A 19,545-nucleotide genomic window follows, 5' to 3' on the forward strand; every position below is an offset into this window, starting at 1 on the left:
GTTATTTCCTTTACTCAAACCTATTTGATTAAGGAGCATAGTTTGTTTATAAATTGTTAGCTAGTGAACACACGAACTCAAACCTTTGAAGAGGCTACAAGACTGTAGGAGGTGACATTGATGAAAGTGACATGTTGGTCCTCTTATATTTAGGTTGACAGTAGTTATCCAACCTTTTTTTACTACTCAGAAATATTTCTAGTTTACTACAAGAAGTTATTTAATCCGTGATGGATTTTTCATGATGTTTTCAAAGAATGTCACTAACCATATAAAATCTATGACGATTGTAAATTTTTTTTGTCACAGAACGATCTCAGGCCTATAATATAGTGATGTTTTAGCAAATTTATCACAATCGAGCCCACTAACCAGTGACGTTTTATAAAATTCATCATGGATCAGCATGAGGGCAAGGAGGTTTCGTACTTTAACAATCATGAAAAAAATTTAACGCATACAGGAGCAAGGATGTCTTAAAATGAAAAAAATGAGTAAAAAAATTTGACGCATACAGGAGCAAGGATGTCTTAAAATGAAAAAAATGAGTAAAAAATTAAACTTAGAAATAAGAAAAAAATTAGAAAAAAATGAGACAAAATGGGGTTTGAACCTAGGTCTCAAATATCAAAGGGGAGAGACAAAATTACTATCCCACTACACTTTTATGAGTGTGCTTGGTATTTAAACAATTTGTAATGTTTTGCTGGCACGCCACATCAGCAGCCCACTCTGCGGAGAGAATAAATTTGGAAAAAATAGAGCCGAAAAGGATCAAACCTGGGCTACAGAAACTAAATCTCACGTACCTACCACTGACCTGGGCCTCAATTAGTGAGTGTGGTACTTACTGTATATATTAGTTACGTACTCCTGTATTTATTTCCGGAAAATATATGCCGGACACGGGGCTCGACTGAGCTGGGCCTCAATTGGTGAGTGCGGTAGGTATTGTATATATTAGTTATACTAGGTAAAAGCCTATACGATGCTACGGACATATAATTTTGAATAAAATAAAATAATTTTAAAGAAATATGCTACCGGCTAGCGGCGGCGGCGGCATACGCTTGATTTCGGAAATTTTGGGAATTTGGGATCTTGTTGCTACCAAGTTGATTCCTCTCCTTCTTTCCCTCATTTTTAATCGAATTCGTTGCTATGGTGTTGATTCCCCAACTTCCTCATGGATTGTTAATCGATGTTAAGATTAATCAAGCAAGCTTACTATCAGATCAGGGTACACGGGACTATCCACGTGGCGTACTTCTCTTAGGATACGGGATGAGACATGGCTCACGCCCTACATCCGTTGTAACTACTCGTAGCGCAGTAGGACTACTCATACAGTAGTAGAACTAGTCGGACACGGCAAGAAACTACCTGAGGAGTATTCGGACAGGACTTCTAGGCTTGTATTCGATTAGGACTTCCATGTAAATCTATCCTTCCAGACTATATAAGGACGGACAGGTACCCCTCCAAGGGAAATCACCTAGGAGTTCACCCAATCACCATCAAAGGCAATACAAACCCCACAGGACGTAGGGTGTTATGCTCTCGGCGCCCGAACCTGTCTAAACCTTATGTTCCTTGCATCTTCGTGTTCCTGATCTCGGCGACACCCTACCTACAAACTCACCACCTCGGGGGGTATCCCTCGGTGGGCATGGCGGTAAAATACCAACAGCTGGCATGCCAGGTAGGGGTGTTCATTGAGCATCCACTGGAAATTTGAAGGCATCCTTCAACTTCACCAGCGCTGTGCTCGGCGAGGGCACAACTTTCTCCTTCGGCTCCTGGATCTGCATTGCAAATCGTTCGGGTGCCTTCAACAGCCACCTAGCTAGGGAACTGGAGGCCTCTTCATTGACTCAAAGTGACAACCTCGACGATCTGTTGCTTCTCGATCTGGCCTTGCAGATCGAGAAGATGTCCGTTTTTGACGCAACTTCCACTTGTGACGCACCAGATCTTGTCGGGTCGGACTCAAACCGATCTGAGGGGACCACACAATCTAAATCCCTCTCTAACTTGGAGGAGGATCTGGATCTGCTGCTCAAGCTCAAGGACGTGGGAGCCACCGCTTGCCGGGGGGCCCTCATTTTCGACATCTACTCGAATTCCAACAAAGAGTACTCCTCGCTCAGTACTACACCTTCAAGCTAGTCCCGAGAAGGACTCGGAGATGAGGGAGCCACCACCCATTCGGCGGCCCCTGCCTTTGAAAACCACTCGCAACCCGATGGCCACACCGAATCATTTTTGGGCAGCCATCTGTGACGCCCTGAAAATTCACCAAAGTTACTCATGCGCTAAGAGTGTTTCGCTTAAAAATTATTCCTCGTCAAAACCCTAGCCCTAACCCCTTCTGACCAACACCGAAATTGATCGCTGTCCCATCTCGCACCGCTCGGCGGCCGACGACCACGCACGACCACTTTCCGCAATCAGCGCCGGCGTGATTCTCGCGCAGCGCGCTCCCCCGCGCGAGGCCGACCGGCCGCGGCCGCCGCCGCGATCGGCGCCGACACATCTCTCTTCTTTTTCCTTTTCCCCTTTTCTCTCTCCCTCCTATTTCTTTTCTTTCTCCCTTTTTCCCTCTCTTTCTTTTCTTTCTTCCTCTCTTTCTTCCTTTCCCCTCCTCCCTCCTGCCTGGCTCCCGCACGCGCACCCCTGCCCCCCTGCCGCGCCAGGCACCGGCCGCCCCCCTTCCCTCGCACACCGTCGCCCCTGTGCTCGGCCGCCCGCGCCCGCGCGCGCGCGCAGCGCGTGCATCGCGTGACCGCGCCGCCTGCCGCGCACGCCGGCCGCCGTGCGCGCTTCGCCCGAGCCGCCGTGACGTCCGCCGCTGACACTGCTCGCGCACGCGCCCACGCGCGTCCCTGCTCCCCGCCTTCCCCGCACGCGCGCTCTGGCTCGCGTACGCTCGGCCCACACGCTCGCGCACGCGGCCCCGAGGCTGCACGGCACGCCGCGCCGCCCGCCGCTGGCGCTCCGTTCCGCCGCACGCGCCGTCACCTCCCTGCCACTGTGGCCGCACAGCTTCCCCCCCCTCCCACGTGCGACGCCCCGGCACCTTCGCCACCACGCCACGACGGCCGCGAGCGGCCAAACGCCATTAATGGCCGCTCGCGGGGCCACCGGCCGAAACCCCCTTCCACCGCCTTTCCCCGGCCTATAAATAGGACCCCCGCGCAGCCCCGACCACCACCACCGCCCTCGCCACCGCGCGCCTCCTCTCCTAGCTCGTAGCGCCGCCGCCGCCCGTGGCACCGCCGCCGCCCGCCGCCTGCCGTGGGCACGCCTCCTCGCTCCACCTCAGCCCAAGGTGAGGCCGGGGATGGGATCCCCTTGCTCCCCTCTCCCTCACCCCCCTGCCCCGGGCCGCCCTTTGGCCCTGGCCGGCCGGCACGGCCGCCGCCGTCGCCCCTGTTCCCCCTCCTCTGTTTCGGTCATAGGGGAGGAGAGGTGGAAGAGGGGCACTTTGCCCAAAAGCCCCCCCTTTTCCCTATAATTCTCCAAGAGACCCCCCTCTCTCTAATTCCCATAAACACTCCCTTTCGCAAAAGAAGCCTCATTCTTTCTAGTATTTCAAACTAAACCCCTCCATTACATAAACCTAAACATACCCGACACCCTTTAGCAGGCCCTGAGTATTTCTAGAACTCGCAAATAAGTCCTGGCTTCCTCCGGATAAATACGAATAAGCCTCTGGACTCCTGTTTAACTCCTGAACCCCCCTTCACCTCGTCATTTTATGCGCCAAACGATCTCCGATCGACCCGAAACTTTACCACGCCCTTTCTAGTATAGTTCTAGCCATGCCATTAAGAAACCACCCAAAAATATTATCCCTATCTCCATAACTAAATTATTTCCGATTCAAGCTCAACGAAGAAAGCTTTTAGTTCTTTCGCTTGATTGTGTGCCTGTTTGTTTGCGTCGTAGGACACGGAGTGAACGAGGAAGGTCCCGACTGTGACCAAGCGAACGAGGACCAGTTCTGCGACCCCGAACCCGAGGGACAGTGCTTCGATCAGGACCTCCCGCAGGGATTTGATGATGGCAAGTTCAATCCCGCCCCTTGATGCATGTTTCTATCCTAGTTTTTATAAACACAACCCAGTGGCCTGTTTTATAAAATTGCATAGTTTTGCGTGCTGAAAACATGGTAGGATAGCCACCCTTGCTGTGATAACCATACCTTGACCACCTGATTTCATAAAGAAAATGCGTGTGTGTGGGAAGGGATAAAAATGTGGTTTTGAAAGACGAGTCAGACGGGATGGATGGCATTTCTGTGTGAGTTGCCGTTGGTGTGCTCGTACCTGTGTGGTAGGGCAAGGAAGGGAGATATCCATCCTGTCACCCCTAAGGACCAAGTTGATGTGTCATTTCACCTAGCTTCCTGTCGTGCAAACCACTTGACCGTTGTATGGGCAACGGCTCAGCATAAATCCCGCTAGTTAGTCTGGTAGCCATCAGGAGAGCTGAGAGCAACGGGTGATCAAGGAAAAGGGATAAGCTCTGTGTGACTTATGCCCCGGTTAAACCTCGGAGATAGGTCGAATGACCCCTTGATGGATCCCGTGGTGGCTAGTCAGGTCTAGCTAAGGTGGGTAATGGCTTTGTTGGGATCCGCACCAACACTAAGGTGATCGTGCTGTGGTACCCCACCTGTGGGTAAAGTTGCACACCTCTGCAGAGTTAAAATCTATTCGAATAGCCGTGCCCACGGTATTGGGCAAGTTATGGTGTGGTCACATAACTAGTGTTTCTCTCCGGGAATTGTTGGGCTGGTGTGAGTTGTTTGAAAAGTGTCCGGCAGTTGTGCCATGTGCTACGGCGGACGGGGAGTCCGGTAGCGGTTTAAAACTTGGATCTTGTGTGGATCAACATTGTGTGCTCCTTGGTACTAGAAAACTCGTTTTGGAAATGTTTTTAAAACGAACCTTTTCATACAACTAAGTTTTCCGCAAATGAACCATAACCTTATCCTTGGATTGTCCTGTGCATTGATTTCTGTTACACCCCCTCCATGGGTGTGATTGGACTTGCTGAGTACGTTTGTACTCACCCTAGTCTTACTTTTACAATGGAAGATCCAAACTACATCCCCGAAGACGTCGAGTAGGGTTTCGTCCTGCACCCAGTCTTGCCTGTGGTTAAGGCCACCGCTGGAACCCCGCATGGCGCAAGACTCTGATGATCCTCTTTTCGTAGTTAGTGTAGTAGTGTGGGTTTTAGTTGTAATCCTCGCGATAGTGGCGCTTCACTGCCCATTACCGCGTAGAGCTGTACGGTGATGTACCATCTGATGTAATAAAAGTGTTATCAGCCTCCTGGGACTAATAAAGCATCACTTTTAAGTCTTCCCTGATGGGGGGACGCTTCAGGTGATATCAGAGCCGTAGGCTGGCCGTAGGACGTGACCCTAGAAGCGAGACCCTTTTCCAGGCCCCAGGACTTGTTTTGACTTAGTTCTTTTCCTGCACAAGCACTCACCACTAGTCTTTGCCCTGTTCCAGATGGCTGACAATGGATGGGTTGACGGAGTCTGCCACGCAGAACCCGGCCTTCCTAAGTTATTAATACTCAGCCTGGAACGCATCGGAGTCATGGAGCCACCGGAGTATGCCTATCGAGAATACACCTCCAAGGGCATCCTTCGGTGCGACATGATGGTCTTTGTGGGAAAAAGCACTCGCTACCCTGATGTAGACCCCTGGTTCATCTCCACCTCTGGCTTTCGCTTCCCTGACACCTACCGAAAGGCCGCCCATAAAGCCCTGCGACGACTGCGTGTGATCTACAAGCACCACCTTCAGCGGACCCCTATGGGATTTTTCCCACCTACTGAAGGAAGAGGACGCACTGGGATTGACCAGATGAGAGGACTCGGAAGAGAAGAAGAGGACCTAGAAGATACGGTCTCCCACCTGTCCATCTACCTTACCGGCCTGGATGCGCTCTACCGCGAGCAGGCGGCACAACTGAAGCAGTTAATCCATGGGGTAGAAAAGGCAACCCAGGAACTGGAAGAACAACAGATAAGAGCCGCACGCGTCGAGTACTCCTTAGCCGCCCTCCAAGCCCAGATGCAGGAATACGAAAACCGCAGAGGAATAGGTGGATGGATAGAGGAAGAAGAGGAACCCGAGGAGACCCATTGGGATAAAGGCACTCAGACCGAAGATGAGGTGATGGATCGGTGCCTCCCAATAAAGAAGCGCCCTATCAGAGTCGAGGAGGAATCCCCATAGGAATAGCACTTCAAGCCAGAACCCTACCCTAATAACCACGTATCCATGGAAACTGTACCCCCATTTTGCAATAATAAATGTTATCTACTCCCTTTTGTACCTGAGCTAGATTGTTTACTCTGTCCTTGTTTCAGATGGCTGAGGAAGGATGGACCCAGGGCAATTGTCAAGCTGCACCTGGCTTTCCCGACCTTTTGATCAATGCCTTGGAAAGCCTTGGCGTTACGGAACGCCCAAGGTACTACAGCAGAGAGTACGAACACCATGGTACCCTCCGCTGCAGGGTGATCCTGGTCATCGCCAGGAGCAACCGCTACCCCGACATCCAGCCATGGCGAGTGACTGCCACAGGGTTTAGACACCAAGACACCTACCCCTTGACCGTTAGAAAAGCACTCCGTTACTTATGCCGGATTTTTGAAGGACACCTCGCCACCACACCAGTAAGGTTCTTCCCGCCTGCCATCAGAACCCCAGTTTGGGAAGCACGCATGAGAAGCCTGGAACGTCGTCGCCAGGAAGAGGGCCCTCTGTACCAAGTGGCTACTTATCTGGCCGCCTTGGACCAACTCTTCGACGAGCAAGCCAACCTTCTGAGGGAACAGACCCACCGGGCCGAGCAAGCAGAGCTCGCAGTAAGGCTGCAGCAGATCCGAGCAGCCCAAGCCGAGGCAAGGGCCGCAGCCGCGGTCAGCAGCGAAGCAGTCGCCCAAGAGAGTCTCAGGCAGGCCCGAGACCGGCGTATGCAAGAATGGACCCAAAGTGGAACACCGGTCCCGGCGATTGGAGAAGACCATGTTTTACTCGGGACACCCGTCATAGGATGGGGACCGCTCTTTGGGAACACACAAGCTCCACCCCTGAACCCTGAAAGTTCTGCTGCCGCCGTCGAAAGGGATGCTGCAGCGCAACCTTTGGCAAATGGAGATCCAGAGGACGGCGAGCAAGGATTACTCACACTCCCCGCCCCAGAAGAAGGCCCGCCCCGTGAGTAAAATAATCAACGCCACCCTAGCAATATGCCCCCAGCCGCTTCTGTCGTGCCTGGCCCCGGACGAGTAGTACGAGACCTAGTCTTACCCCACAAGCTGTACCCCCCTTGCAGTGATGAAGTTGTTTGTGTTTGTTGTTTGTCATGTTGTGTGCTAGTTGTTGTGTGCTGCTTGTTTATACGACTACTGGCAGGAGGTAGATTCTGCCTTATATACGAATTAAACAACTTAAACATCACATAATAGTAACCCCACTCTACCCAATCAACAGATGGCTTCCCGAAGCGTCGCAACGGCCTCCCGTAGCAGGAACCCTGCAGCCACTGGTGCCGAACCGCAGCCTGTTGGACAAAATCTTCAGGGAGAACAGGAAGTAAGCCAGAACCGAGGAGAAAATCAAGGAGGAGAGCAACTACCACCACCCCCACCCCTCGGAGACCTGGCACAGATAATCCACAACCAGACCCTCATACTGGAAACACTAGCCAACGCCCTCGTTAACCGGCAACCACGAGGGCAGAACATGAACGACAAGCTGACAGCCTTTCTGAGGACCAAGCCGCCCACCTTTGCTGGATCCTGCAACCCTTTGGATGCAGACGACTGGTTACGAGTAATTCAGAGGAAACTCGAACCGTTCGAGTGCCAGGACCGAGACAAAGTCCTTCTGGCAGCCCACCAACTCACCGGAACAGCATTATCCTGGTGGGAAAATTATTGCGCCGCAGCCGAGGATGCCTCTACCATCACTTGGGAGGAATTCGTGAAGGAGTTCCGCCGTTATCACATCCCTTCAGCCACCATGAAGCGCAAGGCGGATGAATTCCTCGCACTGCAGCAGGGAAGCATGATGGTGGAAGAATACACCCACCGGTTCATTGAGTTGGCCCGATATGCACCGGAGGAAGTGAACGACGATGACAAGAAACAAGACATGTTCAAGAAGGGGCTAAACCCATAACTTCGAACCCTGCTTACCCCTCAGATCTACCTTGACTTCAATACCCTGATGAACAAGGCCATCCTTATGGAAAGGGCCAAGGCCGAAGAGAGGAAGGACAACAAACGCAAATTTCTGGAAAGTAAGGCCCGCCAATAGGACCGTTTCCAGAAGCCGAGAAACTTCAGCTATACTGCACCAAGATCTCAGGCCCCAATGCAGTATAGGACTCAGTCCCAAGGGACAGGACCACGGGCCCCTGACACACAGCCTAGGAGCCAGAGTACCATGAAGGCCCCGCAGAGCAATGCAAGCCTGATCGCCTCCGACAACACCAATGTTAGGGCCTGTTTCAACTGCCGGGAGACAGGACATTTCATTGCAAATTGCCCCTATGCCAAGAATAAGCCGGTTACATCGGCCTTCTCCAACACAGTGAATGGACCCAGACCAGCCCTGACCGGCGCCAACCGAGTACCCATCCGCAACAATGACAACATTCAGCAGACGAAGCAGCCCCAGCAATCATTTGGACGAGCCCGCGTCAATCACATCGACGCGCAGGAGGCTCAAGGAGCTCAGGGCGTAGTGCTCGGTGAGTACCTAGTCAACTCAGCTCTGGCAACATTATTATTTGACTCAGGAGCATCGCACTCGTTCATATCCTCAAGTTTTGTGGAAAAACACAAAATACCTACAGTACTACTAAAAACACCCCTATTAACCCGGACACCTGGGGGTGACATCAAATGTCAACTAGGTTGTCTACGGGTAAGGATCAATTTAAGTGGGGTAGAATTTCTAGCAGATTTGGTAGTACTTAAGTCTAGGGGGATGGACGTGATCCTTGGAATGGACTGGTTAAGCCGACACAATGGCCTCATAGGCTGTGCTGACAAAGTGGTACACTTAACAAACCCTGAAGGAGTACGAGTAACCTGCCATACCCAGGAAAGTGGGCCTAGCCCAATGGTGTTTAGCATGGAAGCCAAGTCCTTAGAAGAAGTGCCGGTAGTAAACGAATACCCAGATGTCTTCCCCGAAGAACTTCCCGGTATGCCACCGGACAGGGATATAGAGTTTGTCATTGACCTTATTCCGGGGACCTCCCCTATAGCCAAGAGACCCTATAGGATGGCGGCCTCTGAGTTGACGGAATTAAAGAAGCAACTGGAAGAACTGCAACGGATTGGCTTCATCAGACCAAGCTCGTCTCCATGGGGAGCCCCAGTCCTATTTGTCAAGAAGAAAGATGGGAGTATGAGGTTGTGTGTAGATTACCGAGCACTGAACGAGGTTACCATCAAGAATAAGTACCCCCTTCCTAGGATTGATGACCTTTTCGATCAGCTAAAAGGAGCCAAGTACTTTTCCAAGATCGACCTAAGGTCGGGATATTTTCAGCTTAAAATTAGAGAAAGTGACATCCCTAAGACAGCTTTTGTCACCCGTTACGGGCAGTTTGAGTTCACCGTAATGTCCTTCGGACTAACCAATGCCCCTGCCTATTTTATGAACCTCATGAATAAGGTATACATGGACGAGCTAGATAAGTTTGTCGTAGTCTTTATTGACGACATACTTGTCTACTCCAAGAGTATTTAGGAACATGAGCAACATCTGCGGGTAGTATTGGAAAAGCTGAGAATACATAGGCTATATGCCAAGTTTAGCAAGTGTGAATTCTGGTTGGAGAGAGTAGCTTTCCTTGGTCACATTCTGACCGCGGAAGGCGTAGCAGTGGACCCAGAGAAGGTCGAGGCAGTTTCCAATTGGCAGCGACCGACTAATGTTAGTGAAATCAGAAGTTTTCTTGGATTAGCAGGGTACTATCGGAGATTTATCGAGGGATTCTCTAAAATAGCCCGACCCATGACGGAACTTCTTAAGAAGGAGAAGAAGTTCGCCTGGACAGAATCTTGTGAAAAAAGTTTTCAAGAATTGAAGCAAAGGTTGACAACCGCCCCAGTGCTGACCCTACCAGACATTCACCGGGACTTTGTCATTTATTGTGATGCATCCCGGCAAGGATTAGGGTGTGTGTTGATGCAAGACGGGAAAGTCGTTGCATATGCTTCCCGCCAACTCAGGACTCATGAGCAGAATTATCCGACCCATGATTTGGAATTGGCAGCCGTAGTGCATGCCCTTAAGATTTGGAGACACTACCTGATTGGAAATAAGTGTGAGGTTTACACCGACCACAAGAGTCTGAAGTATATCTTCACCCAGCCGGATTTAAACCTAAGGCAAAGAAGATGGTTAGAGTTGGTCAAGGACTACAATTTGGAAATTCAGTATCACCCCGGGAAAGCAAACGTAGTAGCTGATGCCTTAAGTCAAAAATCCTATGGGCCCAAAAATGACCATCTGCGCGAGGAAATGGCATGATTAAATGTGCACATTGTTCCTCGAGGTTCCAGCCAAGTGCTAAACGTCCGATCGACACTAGAGGATAGAATTAGAGGGGCCCAAAGCTTGGATCAGGAGTTAATGAAGATCCGCAAACAAACGGGAGAAAACAAAGCACCGGGCTTCAGAGTAGACAATAAGGGAACATTATGGTACGAGGATAGGATTTGTGTACCCCAGAATGGAGATTTCCGGCAGATAATCATGGACGAAGCCCATAACTCGGCCTACTCCATCCACCCAGGATCCACCAAAATGTATATGGACATAAGGCAAAAATATTGGTGGAATGGGATGAAGGCGGATATTGCACGATTTGTGGCTCATTGTGATACTTGTCAAAGGATCAAGGCCGAACATCAAAAGCTGGCAGAATTATTGCAACCCTTGCCTATCCCAGTGTGGAAATGGGATGAGATAGGAATGGACTTTGTAGCGGGTCTACCCCGAACACAGAAGGGACACGATTCCATATGGGTAATAGTGGACCGACTCACTAAATCGGCTCATTTCATACTCGTACGAACTAGTTACGGTGGAGAAAAGCTGGCAAAGCTTTATGTGGAGAACATAGTAAAGTTACATGGAGTGCCTAGCAGAATTGTCTCAGATAGAGGAACCCAATTCACCTCTAGGTTTTGGAAAAGCCTGCATAAAGCCATGGGCACTAAGTTAGATTTCAGCTCCGCATACCACCCACAGACGGATGGTCAAACCGAAAGGGTAAACCAGGTCATGGAAGACATGCTGAGAGCATGCATCCTGACCTATGGAAATGATTGGGAGCAGAGCCTACCTTATGCAGAATTCTCGTACAACAATAGTTACCAAGCCAGCTTGGGCATGTCGCCATTCGAAGCCCTCTATGGAAGAAAGTGCAAAACTCCCCTGATGTGGTCAGAAGTTGGAGAACGTGCACTAGTGGGACCTGCGCTTATAAAAGAAGTAGAAGAATGTCACACCTAATTTATAAAAAACATAAATCGAGCAATCATATATGCGCCAGGATCAAGTCACGCATATATACAACAGATTATCAAGATATCACAACACATGTCACGAATAAAAGCGTATGAATTGTAAAATGAATATCTTTATTACAACTGAGTCAAGAATCAATTCAAGGAATGCGGAAGCGTAAAATAAGTACATGAAGAGCTGGGCGCCACAGGGACGTCGACTGGGAGACAAACGCCTAGAAGTCGTCGAAGTCGCTGACGTAGTCCTCCACGTTGCCGGGCACTGAGTAGCAGTCGAGATACCCAAGAGAACAGAAGAGAAGAGAGGCAAGGGTGAGTACAAACTCGTACTCAACAAGTATAACACAAACTATGAGGCTCTAGGCTAGCTGACTCAACTGCATTAGCTTTTAGTCTTGGTAAATTTTATTAAAGCTAGTTACTACAAGTGGATGAATTACCATAACCCAATTGCGTAAGAAATTAATCAATATTAATCAAGAACTACTGAGAACCATCCAAACCACAACCACCCGGGGAATCTCCCTAATCAAAGGTTGATAACCCCACTAATCAGACGGAGGATCTGGGCCGCTCATGACTGTGAGCACAGCTGATATACCAGTTTTACACTCTCGAGAGGTTGCACAACTTTACCCACAAGTCGTGAGCTACGCTAGTTGTTCATCACACTTCCTTAGGTGAGATGGCTAGCAAGCACACTACGAGACCGTTACAAAGGATCACGTTGGTAAGGTGTAACCGCTAAGGATTCTGGATCAGCGACGATGGGGCCCACCTCCGGGGGTACAAGACACACAGCACAGACCAAGCCGGAGGAGCAGGGACCATTGAAGCTTACCACCCCTCTTGCCCACGCAGGTAAGTTACTCCCGAACCAAAATGACCTAATTAGTAAGTCAAGACCGTCCCATTCCAGTCTTGTGGTTGCGCGGTTGTCCCAGGTTGTCGCTCTATGAACCGGTCCTTATGGAGAGTGGCCAACCAAGCACTAAGCACCGTGCTGGCCCCCTAAACCAAGTTTCTAATAAAAACATCTTTTAAGGATGCACAAACCACTCAAGCACACAGCACAGAGGGTCGGCTCCAGCATTAAGTTGCATAAGATCATTAACAAATTAATTAAAAAGGACCAAGATATGTTATAGCGCAGCAACCTAGCACAACTAACCAAAATGCAACCCAAAGGATATATATAAAGGATATAAAGTGGCTAGGAAAGTCCTTATAGGCGTACAGTATTAAAATGCAGTATGAAATTGTATTTAAAAGTGATAGGATGTTCATGTTATACTTGCCTTCCTCATACTCTCCTGGCTGCTGCTCAAACTGCTCGGAAGAAGGCTGCTCCTGGTACTGCTCCGGTGGCTCGACGTCTACCCACGATCGTAACAGCAATACATGGGCCACACATGCACACACATGCAAACAATAGCAAAATATAAGAAACAGTACACCAATACAATAGAACAGCACACAAAACTGGTCTAAAGCTATTCTACACATTACAACGATCGCGTGGATATAAAGAACACCTAAAACGGAGCTAAAACGCGAAATCTACGCTTGAAACAAGACCCAGGGACCTATTTGCGAGAAAAACAGAACTTCCAAGGGGTTCTGTGCGAAAACTGGGGACCTAAATGTAATTAAAACATAGACTCAGGGGCTAGCGCGTGAAAACACCAAACATGGACTGCGGGTACTAATTCCAGAAAGCTCAGGGGCTTAAACGAATTAAACAGGGCCTAACTGTAAATTCTTTTGAACTAAAGAGGACCGCGGGTTGATTGCTCTAAAAGACAGGGGCTCTTTAGCAAAAATACCGAGCTGAAATGGTATCTTTCATTCTGGGCCGAAGGATTTGGATCTGACGGTTTGGATCTATCACGATCTGGATCTAATCCTGGCGGTTGGATTTGAACTGTGCGGCTTGGATTTAAAAAGGAGCGCGAAACGGTATTGGAGGATCTGATCCGCTGGATTTGGGTTCAAGGGCCAGGATGAGATGGGGTTAGGATCTAATCGGGAACGTTCTCTTCCGATCAGGCGGTTCAGATCAGCCCACGCACCGAAGCGGTACGCACGAATGTGGTCGCTCGGATCACGATCTTACGGCTCACATCAAGTGAGTTCGCGATCTAATCTTACTCGTGGACAACGGATCGGACGGCCAGGAGGAAGAGGGGGTGCGGCTGGCGGCGCTGCTAGCCGGAGAGCAATCCCCGCGGTGGCGGCTCGCCGGAACTGGCCTATCTCGGTCATCTGGGCCCTATCTTGCACGAGGTTAGGTCCTAGAGAAGGCTCGCGGTACCGTGAATCCTACGGAACGTCCTGAACGACGGATCGGGATCGGGCCGAGGCTCTCCACGGCGGAGGGCGGCACGGGGTCGCAGGTGAACGGCGCGGTGCGGTTCTGGCTCGAGTTTGGGCTGCACTTCACATGGTTCCGCGCCAGCGCGACCCCAGGAACCTACGGGGGGGTCTCGCACGGGGAAAAGGGCACAGGAGGGGCGGCCGGCGGAGGAGGCGGATCCGTGCGGGCAAAGCCCACCGGGGATGGTGTTCTGCTCACGGGGCCGGCTTACAAGTCTCGATTTCCACCTTAAAAGCAAGAGGAGGGTGGGACAGCGCTCACCGAGGTACGAATCGGGCCGTGCGGCCGTGCGGGAGATGCCGGCGTCAAGGTCAGGCGGCGGCGCGTACGGGGTGCTCGCGGACAGCTCGTTGTAGTGCTCCTCGCGGCCTGCTAGTCCACCAAATCGATGCGCACGGGTCCTGTGAAGGTGCAAAGAGGGTCAGCTTGGCCGGCGACCTACCGGCGGCGACCAATTGCCCGGAGCGACTTATGGCTTACCGGAAACCGAGCGGCAGAACGGGGCAATGCAGGGGGGGCTCGGGCGGCTGGTGTGCAGAGGCGGCTGGGAGAGAGCGCGAGGAGCAGCTGCGGCTAAGAAGAGAGGGGTTGGCAGCCTCGGCGTGCGGATCGCCCGGCAACGGATGCCGCGCATCCCGCGGTTGGTTGCGGCTTGGCCTAATCCCAGCGCGGGCTACCTTCTAGAAGGAAAATAAGGCTCGGTGCTGGCCAGTGGGGCCCTGCGAGCGCGGGGAAGGGAGCTCAGGGGTGCTGCGGGGTGGCCCACGGTCGGTGGCAGAGCGGACGGACCGGCGAGGGGAAAAACAGAGGAGGGCGCGAGGGGGAAGAAACGCCTGACCGGTGGGACCGGCCTGGCAGAGGGAGAGAGAAGGGAGAGAGCGGCCGTGAGCGGCTGCTCGCGTGAGGGGAAGGGCTCGCTCGGGCTGGGCCGTGGAGGGAAAGAGAGGGAGAGGGAGGGGCGTGGGGCTGGGAAACTGGGCCGGGGTGCGGCCCACGCGGGGAGAGGAGGGGAAGGGAGGCCCGAGAGAGAGAAAAGGAGAGGGGTTTTGGGCTGGGCCCACTGTTCTCCTTTCTTTTCTTTTCTTCTTTCCTTTTTCTTTTTCTACACTCAAACATTCAAACCATTCCATTTGAATTCAAATAAATTTGAATTCAAACCCAACACAAATAAAACGATGCACCAGCATGAATGCACAAACATGTTGCTCTTATAATAAATTTTATTTTCTTGTGTTATAAATTGTTTTAAATGCAAGATAAATTAGGGAAAACTCCGAAAATTTTATGTAAGCCCAAATAAATTCATTAAAATTAGTGGAACTTACATTAGGGTGTTACAAATCTACCCCCCTTACAGGAATCTCGTCCCGAGATTCGAATAGGCTAGCTAGCAAAGAGATCGGGATATGTCTTTCTCAACTCCTCTTCTCGCTCCCAAGTAGCCTCATCCTCTGTGTGATGACTCCACTGAACACGGCACATCTTGATCTTCTTGTTTCTGGTAACTCTCTCAGATGTCTCGAGAATCTTTACCGGATGCTCGATGTAGGTCAGATCCTCCTGCACATCCAACCCTTCTAGCGGTGCTTGCTCTTCTGGCACCCTCAAGCACTTCTTCAGCTAAGACACGTGAAACACATCGTGCACTCCTGAGAGATTGAGAGGCAACTCCAAACAATATGCCACTTCACCTTTCCATTCCAACACCTTGAACGGACCAATGTATCGAGGAGCTAGCTTCCCTCTCACATTAAACCTGCGGATTCCTCTCATCGGCGAGACCTTCAGGTACACATGATCACCTACTGCAAAGGTTAGATCCTGACGACGAACATCCGCATAGCTCTTCTGACGAGTCTGTGCGACCCTCAGATTCTCTCGCACCTGCTGTACCAGCTGTTCGGCTTCCTCAACAATATCCGGACCAAACACCTGCCTCTCGCCAATCTGATCCCAATACAGTGGAGTCCTGCACTTTCGACCATACAGGGCCTCGAAAGGAGACTTCTTCAGACTGGCCTGATAACTGTTATTATAAGAAAACTCTGCATATGGCAGGCATTTATCCTAGCTGGTGCCATACTGAATAGCACAAGCTCGAAGCATGTCCTCCAACACTTGGTTGGTTCTTTCTGTCTGCCCATCTGTCTGAGGATGATAAGCGGTACTGAAGCGCAGTTTCGTATCCAACGAATCATGCAACTGCTCCCAGAACCGTGAAGTGAACTGAGATCCTCGATCAGATATGATCTTCTTCGGAACACCATGCAGACAGACGATCCTGGAGATGTACAACTCAGCTAACCTAGCACCGGAGTAAGTAGTGTTCACCGGAATGAAGTGAGCAACCTTCGTCAACCGATCCACTACTACCCATATGGAGTTGTACCCTTTCTGAGTACGAGGCAAGCCAACAATGAAGTCCATGGTGATCTCCTCCCATTTCCACTCTGGAATCCTCAATGGCTGCAATAACCCTGCTGGCCTCTGATGCTCTGCCTTGACACGCTGACAAGTGTCACAGATAGCCACGTACTCCGCAACGGAACGCTTCATTCCATACCACCAGAATCGTTCCTTGAGATCATAATACATCTTCGTGCTGCCTGGGTGAATGGAATATGCCGTATCATGAGCCTCACTCAGGATCAGCTTCCTGAGATCTGCTACATCCGGCACACATATACGACCCTTGTACCACAAGGTACCCTGATCATCCTCTCTGAAATGAGGAGCCTTGCCAATCTTGAGCAACTCACGAATCTCCTGCAGCTTCTTATCTTCCTTCTAATGCTGCCTAATCTCCACCTCTAGAGTGGGTTCTGCCTCGAATGATGTACCCGAGGCGTGATGCAAGAAATCCAGGCTCAACTGCTCAAACTCCTCGCATAACTCTTGAGGCATCTGAAAAGCCACGGCCATGTTAACATAGCTCTTCCTACTCAGAGCATCTGCTACAACATTGGCCTTGCCCGGATGATAGTGAATCTCCAGATCATAATCCTTGACCAACTCTAGCCATCTTCTCTGCCGCATGTTCAGCTCACTCTGAGTGAAAATATACTTGAGGCTCTTGTGATCGGTGTAAATGTCACACCTCTGCCCGAACAAGTAATGCCTCCATATCTTCAGAGCATGCACAACTGCGGCTAACTCCAGATCATGAGTGGGATAATTTAGCTCGTGCCGGCGCAACTGCCGTGAAGCATAAGCTATAACTCTGCCTTCTTGCATCAGGACGCAACCAAAACCATCCCTCGAAGCATCACAATACACTGTGAACCTCTTGCTCTGGTTTGGCAGAGTAAGGACTAGCGCCGTAGTCAACCTCTTCTTCAGCTCCTCGAAGGCACTCTGACGCTCATCAGTCCACGAGAAATCCACACCCTTCTCTAGCAAGGAAGTCAAAGGCTTCGCAATCTTGGAGAAATTCTCAATGAACCTCCGATAATAACCGGCTAAGCCCAGAAAAGAGCGAACTTCCTTCACTGTCTGCGGTACAACCCAGTCAAGCACATCCTTCACCTTCCCGGGGTCCACCGCAATACCTCCCTTGGAGATAACATGACTGAGGAATGGAACCTCGTCAATCCAGCACTTGCTGAGCTTGGCGTACAGCTTGTGCTCTCTGAGCCTCTGCAACACAAGCCTTAGATGCTTCTCATGCTCTGCTTCTGACTTGGAATATATCAGGATATCATCAATAAATATCACCACAAAGGTGTCTAGATAATCCATGAAAACCTTGTTCATCAGATGCATGAAGAAAGCCGGAGCATTGGTCAAGCCAAAGGACATGACCGTATACTCGTATAGCCCATACTTGCAAGTGAATGCCGTCTTCTGGATATCCTCAGGACGAATCTTCAACTGATGATAACCCGAACGCAGATCAATCTTCGAGAATACACAAGCACCCTGAAGCTGATAAAAAAGATCCTCAATACGAGGCAATGGATGCTTGTTCTTGTTAGTGACTGCATTCAGATCCCGATAATTGACGCACATCCTCTTCGCGCCATCCTTCTTCTCTACGAGCAATACAGGAAAAGCCCAAGGAGAGAAACTACGACGGATATAGCCCTTGGCTAGCAACTCGTCGACAGTCTTCTTAACTTCCTCATGCTCAACAGGTGCCATACGATAGGGCCGCTTAGCAATAGGAGCTGTGCCAGGCAAGAGATCAATGGAAAACTCAATGTCGCGATCAGGCGGCATACCTGGCAAATCATCCGGAAAGACATCCGGAAATTCAGACACCACGCGAATACCATCCGTGGGTCTAGCCTCCATTTGATGAAGAAATCCAGAAGGATCTGTGGCACCGACAGTGACCTCCTGACCATCCGGTGCTGACAGAAGAACAGTCCTCTGAGCACAATCTATCCGGACTCCCCACTTGGCAAGAGTCTCCATCCCGAGGATCACATCAATGCCCTTGGAGTCTAGCACCATCAGATTCGCACTGAAATCTACCCCTCTTATGGCCACACTGACTCTGGGACAGAAGATATGAGACCTCAACTGCCCTCCCGGTGATGACACTAACATGCACCTCTTTAATGTGCTAGTATGAATACCATGATGCTCAACAAAAGATTGGGTGATGAAAGAATGCGTAGCACCAGTATCAAAAAGCACTGTAGCAGGATGGGCATTAACCATGAACGTACCAATGACCATGTTAGGAGCCTCGGCCGCTGACTCGGCCGTCACGTGGTTCACCCTGCCCTGAGCTGGGGCCTTGGGCGGTGCTGCACGCCCCTGCTGTCCTGCCTGCGCCTTCCGAGGGCAGACGTTGGCGTAGTGCCCCGGCTCGCCGCAGTGGAAGCACACTCGAGGAAGTGCAGCGGCCTGCTGCCTAGGAGGAGGAGTGGGCGCTCCCTGCCTCTGAGCTGGTGGAGCCGGAGGCGCTGGAAGCCTCTGACCCTGCCCCGCCTGCGGCTGCTGCTGAGGACGAGGCGGGTACTGCTGCCGCTGCTGGTACTGCTGGGGTGGCCTCTGCTGCTGCTGTGGTGGATGCTGATAGCGGGGACGAGTGTTGCTGCCTGAAGAGGATGGAGCCATCTTCCTCTTCTTATCCTCAATCTCCCGGCGCTTACGCTCGGTGTTGAGGGCAGCATCAACCAGCTGGTTGAAGTTGTCGAAACGGTGGTTCAGCAGCGCATACTGGATGTGATCATCCAGTCCCTCCTTGAAGTACTCCTGCTTGTCGCTATCACGAGCGACGTCAGCAGGGGCATAGCGGGCAAGCTGAAGGAAACGGTCATGGTACTCCGTCACCGTCATAGATCCCTGAAATAACGAACACAGATAACAAGGGTAGAAATCGCTCAATTTGTCAGGTTTACGAAGGAGATCAAGGATAGATCAAGCTCAAAAGAAATTGCAGAGAATTCCCTTCAATTTTTTTTACCTGCTTAAGGGCGCGGAACTCCTTCTGCTTCATCTTCATAATCCCCTCAGGAATGTGATGGTTCCTGAAGCGCTCACGGAATTGGACCCAGGTGAGAGAGTCGCGGTCCTGAGCCGGGTAGGACTCCCACCAGTCAAGAGCGGAGCCTCGCAGCTGCCCTGC

The sequence above is a fragment of the Panicum hallii genome, chromosome 2, assembly GCF_002211085.1.
Source record: "Panicum hallii strain FIL2 chromosome 2, PHallii_v3.1, whole genome shotgun sequence".
Lineage (NCBI taxonomy): Eukaryota > Viridiplantae > Streptophyta > Magnoliopsida > Poales > Poaceae > Panicum > Panicum hallii.